Source organism: Poecilia latipinna, unplaced genomic scaffold (assembly GCF_001443285.1).
Source record: "Poecilia latipinna isolate Pla-1442-1.1 unplaced genomic scaffold, P_latipinna-1.0 Scaffold2043, whole genome shotgun sequence".
In the NCBI taxonomy this organism is placed as follows: Eukaryota; Metazoa; Chordata; class Actinopteri; order Cyprinodontiformes; family Poeciliidae; genus Poecilia; species Poecilia latipinna.
The window spans coordinates 63021-73014 of NW_015114659.1; the positions used below are offsets into that span (position 1 = coordinate 63021).

Sequence of the window (9994 nt, forward strand, 5' to 3'; positions counted from 1 at the left end):
ATTTCACAATTTGCTCTAATACAGCATTTAGTTCATAGGTTTTTACATCAGCAGTTTTGTACACTGCCAACAAAAAGTGAGATTTTAAACTAGAAAGAAACTCTTGTGGCAAGCACTTCATGGTATAGTATATAAACCCTAATTTATGGACCGTTCTTGATCCAAGTGGATTATCCATCTTGCAGTCATCATTGTAAAGTGCTAATGGTGTAATGCTTAGAACTGAGGACCCAAAATTTCAATCAGACAAAGTAGAAAAAAAAAAGAAGATCTTTATTGAAGATCAGGGTAGGGGCCAGGCAACCACCGGCAATGGGACAGGAACCGCTGAGGACGGAGAAGCAGGTTAGTGGGTTGTAGTCTTGGGGTGTCTAGACTGAATAAGATAAACCACTAACCTTCTTAAAGTGTTGTGGGGGATGAGGAGTCCAGGCAGCACAGTGGTTAGCAACAGGTGACGCATCCAGGAAGAAACAGAACTAGGAGGTCAAGGGGTTGAGGCAGGATCAGGGTGGCAGGACAAGGAACGACTTATCTGAGGGGCAGGCGAAGAGCAGTGGTCAGAGCACAGAAAAGGGTCCAACACATGCAGGCAATGTCAGACAGTCAAATCCAGAGGCGAGGCAGGAGGCAGAGGTCAAAAGGCAGAAGAAAAAAAAACAAGCCAGTGAAGAATCCGACGTGGGCTAGACAGGGCAGGAAAATCCAAGGGACAAAAACCGTGTTCAAGATCGTGGTCAGGTCAGGAAGAAATGCTGGATATCTACTCACACCAAGGCTTTCAAAAATCTGCCACTGTCTGCCTGCCTGAGAGCTGAATATAACTGCTGGTGAACAGGTGGAAGACATGAGCCTGATTGTGCTCCAGCGCAGCAGCATGCAGGTGAGCCAGATGAGCTTGATGGGAGAGGTGAGTCCTGAGGAGAAAAACAACGCAGGCAGACGGGCCAGAAACATGACAAACGGAATAGACACATCTTCAGAAAAAAGAAGATTGGTTGGAAACAATGCTCTATGTTTAAAATCCTCAAGGCCTGTCTTTTTCATTTTTTGCCACTCAAGAATTTTCTTAATTGTTCCATGACTTTCAAGAATGACTTTTAACATAGATTTGAGAGGAACATACTGAAAGGTGTCTCGTACTGCTACTTGTTTCACTCTCCCTGTTTCTCCATCAATTTCCTGCATATATGAAAAGCCAGGAAAATGAATTGCTTCAGGTTGTATGAAGTACCCTGACTGGGTGAAATGCTTCATTTGTCAGCCCAGCTGAATATGTATTATGAATTACTCTTAGATGAGAAAAAAAATTCCTTATGTTATGTCCTAAAGACATTCCATATTTAAAACACACATATCCCATTTTGTCTTGTCCTATGTCTCAAAGCGTACCTCGAGAAATTTTGCAAAATGACGTAGAAATTTCAGACAAGGACCAAGGTGAGGAATCAGGGATGGCAGGCACTTAGCATCCAAAAGAAAGAAGCTTTCTTCATCAATGTTTGCAGCTGAAATATATTAGAAATTATATATTAATATTTTGAATCCAAAGAATTCCTGCCAATGCATGCTTTTAAGTACACACACACACACACACACACACACACACACACATACTTAACCTACCTGCAAAAGCAGGGATTAGGTCAGAAAGTTTCCATTCAGTCAGCTTCCGTTTTACAAACTCATCCATCTTTCAGATCTTTCAGGGGAAAAAGTGATAAAATTTAAGTCATTTTTTTTTTCCTATGTGGAAAATAATCTGCACAATGTGTGCAAAAATATTTTATTTAGAACAATCACTAAATATTTCACAGCAAATAAGACAAATTATAGGACATTGACTATATGTTTAGCAGCTAATAACCCTGAAACAAATGTAAAACATCGGTTTTTGGGACACCGGGAGAGATCACACAGTTCAGTCTTGTTTTCACCAGCTCTCCCCTCAGCGCAACCTGATACCTGACAACATGAAGCAGATCTGTGAAAACCCTAAAGTTAATCCAGCTGTCTTCACTAAGAACTGTACGTTTTTAATTCCACCTTGGTGGCTAATAATGGCCAGAATAACATACGTGCGCATTATCTAATTTCTGCGTCATGATGATGTTGCTGCTTACATAAAATCATATGGTAATGACAGATACAGTATAGCCGCCAGTTCGTGTTAAGCATACGACATCTCACAGAGTGTGCTGATCTGACAGAACACCGGTGGGGACGACTCCAAACATGTCGGAGAACTTTGAAATTAAGAGATATTTCAATAAATCGAGCAGATATTTAATCGTTACATAGTTAAATCTTCACTAGAAATCTGTAAAAATTACTTTTATTTGACAGAAAGCATAATATCCAACTTTAGCTTCCCCCTCCTCTGCCATTGGTGGTGCATACTTTTTTTCTTCTTCTCCACTGCCTCAATCGGTTTCACCCAGGTTAACCGTATAATAGCATAGCATAGTGTGTTCAGTAAGAAATAAAAGGCTTAATGAAAATGGCATTTAACAGTTATATTACTGATATATTACTATGAATACCTGTATACTCTGTACTGATCGCTTCGGACACCGCTACTGCAAGCCTCCAGTCCCTCCTTGTCGCTATAGATCCGTTATTAGCATTCTAGCTTAGCTACCACCTTTTGCGCGTGCTAGTGAACGAGGCCAGCGGAAACCAGGGGGCAAAGCGCCATCTCTCCCTCCCACACCCTCACCTTTTGTTTTTAAACCAAATTGGATAAATTATCTTTGAATTAAATTAATTATTTCAAAAACATTACCCTATCAACGAAGATGATAGGTTAAATCAAATAATTAAATTAAAGCTACATAAATTTAATTTAAAAGATCTGTATATAAAAAATACAATAACCCTATTAACTTTAAAACGATTATAACATGATATTGTAACTTACCATGTTTTATTTTAATTCAGAAGTCCAGTGTTGTCTGATCAGGTCACAGTCCAGTTGAAATTGGAGGTTTGTATTTGACCCAACCAATTGGGTAAAGTGTTGAGCCAACCAAACCTGAAACCTAACAGAATCAGTTAAGTGGAGTTCATTAAGACAAAACAAAACAAAAAAATCAACCCAACCGGTCAAAGTAACTCAACATATGACCCAGCATCTCTTACCCAGAAGTTGGGTTATGAAAATAACCCAACATTTTTTATTTCTCCTTCTATTCAGACATTTGCAGTGATTATTTTGGCCTCTGCACAGATTCCTAAAAATAAATAAATCAGCCGTCCGGTTTGTCTCAAACAAGTCTCACACCTTGACCAGTTGAGAAGGCTTCAGCTTGCAGTTTTACAAGATAATTAAACTGTCAGCTTAGCTATTGATACGAATCAGTTATTAATCAGACAGCTTAATTGTCTCAGCGCAGTTACATCAACCCACTTGGAGTCTCTAGCAGATTAAAATCTCCTACAATACCTGTCAGCCTCTCCTGTTAACTCCCGTTTGAAACTGCACTCGCTTGTCCTGATCTTTCAGTGATCTCCTCCATAAACCCGGCCGCCCACCCACTCTCTCCTTTCATTACTCGCTTTCTGCAGCAAAAGTCCCCGACTCGAGCTCTTTGCACTCTACAGATAATACATTCTGCGTTCAGCGGCGGCGAGAGCTCGCCAGTGGAGGCAATCTGCATTTCAACATTCTGTCCAAGCTGACAAACCATTTCAGGTCTAACGCTGCAAATACAGAAAGCCATACATGCTTGGTAATTGTGCACCATTCTGTGTCAAGCAGGTCATGCAGAAAGGCGGTGTTTTGTATTCATGAAGAGCGCTCATCATCCTCCTGCTGGATCAATTTTTCAGAATCCAATTGTTTTTTCTGGCTCCGTATCCAAAGAGAAGGAGTTTGAGAGGGACTGCCAGGATAATTGTCATTTGCATTGCAATGAAAACCTGTGTTGCGGGTGGGGGGGAGCTTTCAGCATGTCAAAACTTCAAAATGATCCTTAACTTCATCCAAAACCTAAATTTCTGAATGACTAAACAAATGTAGCTGAAGAGAGCTGCTGCTGCTGCTAAGTCCAGATATGTGTAAACAAAAACACACCCTCGTAAACACAACCTTTTTCACCTCAATTCCTGGCAGAATTTGCACCGAGCCGTCCTCTGTGGCATGAAAATGAGATACAGGAAAACGACAGGGACGGCCGTTTCGTGTCGGCATGGGAACATGACGATCCATATTTCCCCCCCCAGTCCTTTTAACCAGAGTAATTAGGTGATGTCATAGAAACGCACTCTCTGTGATCCTGAAAAGATCAGAACATAAAATGATGCATTTTGACAAAATTGAAAGAAACATCCTCAGATTCTGAGGCTGGTCTGGGGACGTTGCTGCATGATTCAGACTAATTTGCCGATGTTTACTTCCCTGAATCCACAGTCAAATGAAGACTGTCACCAGTTTAGTTCAGCTCAGCCATTAGAGAGCTTGGTCCCTTTTGCTGTGAATACAAATGAGAGGTTTAATGGCAGATTATCATCATGTTCCCCTCCCCTTAAGAAAAAAAAAAGCACTGTCTATTTACATAAGTGGACTCTGTTGGTGTGAATCATGCAGAAGCCCAGCGGTGCTCCGTCCAGTGTGTGTCTCTTTACATTAGCCTCTTCGAGCCCCATTGTTAGTCAATGCAGCTCCGCTGCTGGAGTTGTTCCTCAACCTGAGAGCTCTTTCTTTGCAAACAATGCAAGTGAAGTGTTTCCTGTAATTAGCACTGCAAAGATCTACCTTCTCCTTTCAAATCAAGACTCGATAAAAAGCAACGTGTTCACTGCTTTCTTGATACGTTGCCTGTAAAAAATAAATAAATAAAAATAAAACATGTAATTACTTGCTTTAATTTAAAAGACAGTTAATAACAAGGTGAAGCAATTTCAAAGGCAATCAGTAAGTAACAGTAACAGTGTGAAGAGATGAATCGCTAAGCGCTTCCTCCTAATTAGCTGTGGTTAATTATCGGGCTGATTATACAGACCTACATTTAATGTTTCCAGCAGTGTGTTGACTCAGTTCTCAGCAAAATGCACTAAATGTTTGACTTATGTGCACAGTGCAATGCAGAATCACTTACATCAATGAAACCTTTTTTTACTTTTTGTCACATTACAGCCAAATGTATATTGTAGTGATTTTATGAGGCACACCAAGACAAAGTAGCACATAATTGTGAACAGGAAGGAAAAGGACTGACGGTTTTCACAACTGCTTACAAATAATGATATGAAAAGTGTGGCATGCATTTGTTTTAAGTCAATCTTTTGGAGAACCACCAGCATTTGCAGCTGTCCACATCTACAGACTAACATTTTTACCCAGTTCTCTTTGTGATGAGCCGGTCACACCATCAGTAATGTGCAAGTGCTGCAGATTCTCAATTAAAGTCCTGACTTTGACTGAGTCTTAAGTATTTTGCAAACTGGTTTTCCCAGTACTTAGTATTTAGTTCCCTTCTGAAGTGGCAGGAGGGGGATTGAAAAATTGGTTTCATAGTAAGCAATGACTTCCAGTCGGAGAGCATTTTTACCCAACAAAGTAAAACTAAAGTTTTACAAGAATAAAATATTTTATTCCAAATGCAGTTAAGAAATGGCCTCATTAAAAAAACTAATACTGCTCCTGCAGGAGAAAGGTGTCAGGATATTGAGTAGTTTGTTTTGGGGTTCATTTCTGTGTTCCTTAGTTTCTTATTTTCATTAGATCATTAGTCTTGTTTCTGTTTTTATGCTAGTTCAGTCCTTTCTCGGTGATTGTAATTTTGTTTATTTCTTATCAAGTTATGCTTGGTTACTCTAGTTTAATTACGTTTCTGAAGTCGAGTTATTCTTTATTGTTAGATTCATTTTCCTAGTTCCCCTGTTGTGTAGTCTCCCTCACCCCCTGTGCCACTTCGTCTCTCTCTGTCTGTCTCTCTGTCTGTCTCTCTGTCTGTCTCTCTGTCTGTCTCCTCTCACACCTGCAGCCTCTTAGTCAGTCAGCCTGGTCTATTGGTCCAGCTTTCTCCCAGTATTTAATCACTCCTCTCTCGATCTTGTTCCCGGATCATGTGCCTTGTGCTTTTGTTGATTTCTGACGTTTTGTTTTTTTTTGGTTGGTTTTTTTTGTTGTCCTCTGGTTCCCTTTGCTCCCATGGTTGTTTTGTAAGTTTTCTTTGTTCTTATTTTTCCATTAAGTCTTCAGATCTACTTACTGCCTCAGAATTTGGGTCCTCTTCTTCGACACATGACAAAATGAGGGTGTGAGTTAGGAGCAGTCCTTCAGTCATTCCCCCTAATCACACACACACACACACACACACACACACACACACACACACACACATGCAATAATACAAAAACATTTCTTTCTTCTTCAGAGTTTTTGAAGTGCTTAACTAATAATTGTCAGAGTTTCTCACTTGAGTTTTGGATCTCTGTAGCTCCTCTTCCTTCTGAATAATAATAATAATAATAATAAAAACTATCTTCCTCAGCCTGTCACCTGTCAAAATAGTGACATTATACAAAAAACAAACTGAGAAGGCTGATATTTCAAGGCTGAGGGTAAAGGTACGGGTGCATTAGCTAAGATGATTTGTTTTCTTTTTTTCTGATTAGAAATCCACCAACTTCACATCATGTTTCCACTTTTCCTCTTGTTGTTAAGGCACCAGTAAAAGGGATTCTCCTCAATCCAAAAAAAGTGTATTCATACCTTACACTTTTTGGAGTCAAAATTTGAAGGAGCTAGGAGCTTAAGGAATCCCTGCAATGAGATTCACACAAAGCATTTGCAGCTGCATTTATTAACACTGACTCAGAATAATACACAGAATACAAAGAATATTGTGAATGCCTGCACATCCGCCATGCCAGCAAAAGTAGGAGACAAAGAGCATCTTGGAAGGAGGTGGCTCATGATGAGGAGGACAGAGGGAAATTTGCAAACACATTGTTAGATAACAAGAGTGTACGAGACCAAGAATGAAAGCAAAAGTGAGGAGGCGTGTGCGAGAAGAGCTTTAAAAAGACGTGTAGAAGAGGGACAACTTGCAAGCCAAAGTGATGCAGGGAAGGAGGCACATAACGTAAGGAGGCAATAAATATGTTTCAGCAATAAATGATGCAGGAAGACCTTTGGACCGGTAATTAGTCGACACGCAGCTTTTACTGAACTGTAATTATGGCTAGCTCCCTTGGGCAAATTGAAATTTTAGGGAGCAATACATCTTTTCCCCAACACTGCCACATTTTACTAAATGGGCTGAGATACTGCAGGTGACTTGCAGACAAACAAATGTACAATGCAGCGGCGTCTCTGGGGGCGAGCAGAAAGGGCCGGGAAGCAGCGAGAATGGATGGAGTCCGTCTCGTTTTCTCCCTCCAATTTATGCGTCGAGGAAGTTTAATAACAACGGACGGAGCCGTGGAATCGAGGTGAAAAGAAAGCTAATGTGTAAACATAAATATGACTGAGGCGGAGTGAAGAGCGGAGGAGAAGCGGAAGCAGGGATGAACGCCAAATGAATACTAGGCAGCTGGCAGAGATGGAGGTAGACGAGAAGGAGAGGTGCGAGATGCAATAAGATGCTCAAATGAGACAACATAGAAGAGCAGGCGGAGCCAGAGAAGCACAGTTCAGGTCTGAGGATGGAGATATGGAAGAAAATGGCAAATATAGAAGGTTATGAGAAGAGATTATTACTGGAACTACATGAGGGTGTTTAGAGCTGACTGCAGCCACTAAGGAAGAAATACATGGCAAGGTAAAACTTAGATGCCATGCAGAGCAACCAGTTACCTTCAGATGTCACATAACAAGCAAATACAGAGTGAAATCTGAGGTTTGTTAGAGAATATTACAGCTTTATGACAACAAAAACCAACGTTCAATACATCATCTGAAAGCATGAATTACCAAGATATGGTTGCTCACCTAAACTGACAGCTTGGACAAGAAGAGCATTGGTCAGAAAATCAGCCGAGAGGTCCATGCAACCTCTGGAGGAGCTGCAGAGATCCAAAGCTTAGCTGGGAGAATCTTGACAGCAGAATTGATCCTGCAAGATTTGAAAGAAAAAAGCAATGTTTGACTGAAACAGAAAGGTGACAGGGAACATGTGCATGTACAATGACGAGCATTATGTAGCATAAAGCTAACAGCCCAAACAAACCTCCCTACTGTGGAACACGGTGTTGACTGAGTCATGCTGTAGGAATGCTTTTCTTTTGTAGGAGCAGAGAAGCTGGGCAGTAGATCTAAAATCAGATCAATCATGGATGAAAGCCTTTCAGAATCAGCATAAATCTTGAGACCAAATCATAGTAATGTTTAAGAATGATCTAGTCAAAGTCCAGGACTGAAACAAGCCAAGAGTCTGTGGTGAGGTTGAAAACAGATGCTGGTTCAGATGAGCCGGAAAAGCTGCAAAGCTGGAAAAGGCTTGCCTGAAAAAATCTTAGATTTAATTGTAGTGATGGGCGGTTCTATTAAATGTTAATTCAGGGGAATTCACCTTTAATCCATCCATCGTCTAAACCTGCTTCTCCTTGAAGAGTGGAGAAAGACCAGCCCTGCCACAAATGTCTGATTTTAATTAGTAGAAAAGTTAGATGACTATGTCTTGATTTCCTTCCACTTCACAGTAATACACTGAATCATAATAAGATATATCCAAGTTTGTAATTTTTGACTGAAAAAATGTGAAACATTTTAATGGTTGGCATTACTTTAGCAAGTTACTGTAGCAAATAAAACAGAAACAAAGGCTTCTGAGGTAAAAAGTGAATTTGCCAAGAACAATTTTAGAGGCAACAAAGACAAAACAGATTAAATAAACCTTTGGAATCAGGGGAAAATTAATGTGCTCACAAAACGAATACCAGAAAACATTGAGAGAGAGAAAAAATTTAGAGCCCAGTGGTGTGAGAAAGGACGCTGGCCTTTATCGGAGAGAGAAAAACAGAAATCAAATCCTGGAATGCAAAAAGTGCCTCTTAGAAAGAAATAGACAGATGCAGAGAGGAATAAAGGACGGGGCTGACACTCAAATGTAAATAGGAGGCGAGGATGAAAACGGTGCACGCTGGCGGATTCCTCAAAAGCCCCTTCAATATGTATGAGGCCAACTCCGTAGAATACAGCAGCCACAAACAAGCGACCAAAAGAGGAGGGAGAAGAGCGGCGAGGCAGGTCGAGCTGAAAAGAAAGAGCTCTTCTCCTGTCAGACGACTTTATTTTGCGTCACTGCAGTCTGAGTCCAGAGAAAGAAGACCACCCAGGGTCTCTGTTTACATCCCCTGCTTTTTCCTGACACAACAGCCAGAGAGGCTGTATGGAGGCATCAGAGGGAATAAGCATCTACAACTGAACGCTAAAGTCAATTTACATCATTACAACACACACAAGACCCAAGGGGAAGAGGAACAGAAATCCTATCCATCTGTAAACAGCCCAGCAACATATTTCACTTACACAATAGGACTTTTAGCCCAGGGTTCTGTCAGTCTAACAGGAGCCAGCTGTGCTCTTTCTTCCTCAGGAGAGAAAGCTAAGTCATAATGAAAAGGCTTGAAGATTCAGATTTTCATGGGGGATGCTTGGCGCACCTGATCCCAGAGTCAACACGACCAAATCTGCACAGGAACACTGAGGTATCATTAATCTTAAGGGCTCAGAACATCTTCATATTCGCTCATTAGTCCAGCGAAACAAAGTGGAGCAAGAAAGAACTTGTCCTGCCTTCTAATGAGGAACAGCAAATGTGTGCAAAGTGACTCATTGTGGGATTCAAAAGCCTTGGGAAGACTTTGGAAATTGAGGAGATCCCATCAGAAAAGGGAAAGTACCAAACTGAGAGAGGAATCCCGAGTATAGGTTTGCTCAACCCTCGGCTTGACAACAAATCATTTGTGATCTAAAATGTGCCGTCCTGTCATGACAGTGACAGCTTGTGAGTGCAACCCATATGTCTTTAACAATTTTCACCCT

The 9994-nt window shown here is 40.8% G+C and overlaps 2 long non-coding RNA genes across 2 annotated transcripts; both read right to left on the minus strand.

The window, feature by feature from the left end:
- Positions 1-3075, minus strand: LOC106935910 (uncharacterized). The gene is made up of 4 exons (XR_001422002.1): positions 2921-3075; positions 1627-1702; positions 1393-1508; positions 1-917 (listed from the first exon to the last, which is right to left on the minus strand). It is a non-coding gene; the product is annotated as an uncharacterized LOC106935910 (long non-coding RNA).
- A 3357-nt stretch (positions 3076-6432) lies between these two features.
- LOC106935911 (uncharacterized) lies at positions 6433-8448 on the minus strand. The gene is made up of 3 exons (XR_001422004.1): positions 8178-8448; positions 7940-8063; positions 6433-6769 (listed from the first exon to the last, which is right to left on the minus strand). It is a non-coding gene; the product is annotated as an uncharacterized LOC106935911 (long non-coding RNA).
- Between the last annotated feature and the right edge of the window lie 1546 nt (positions 8449-9994).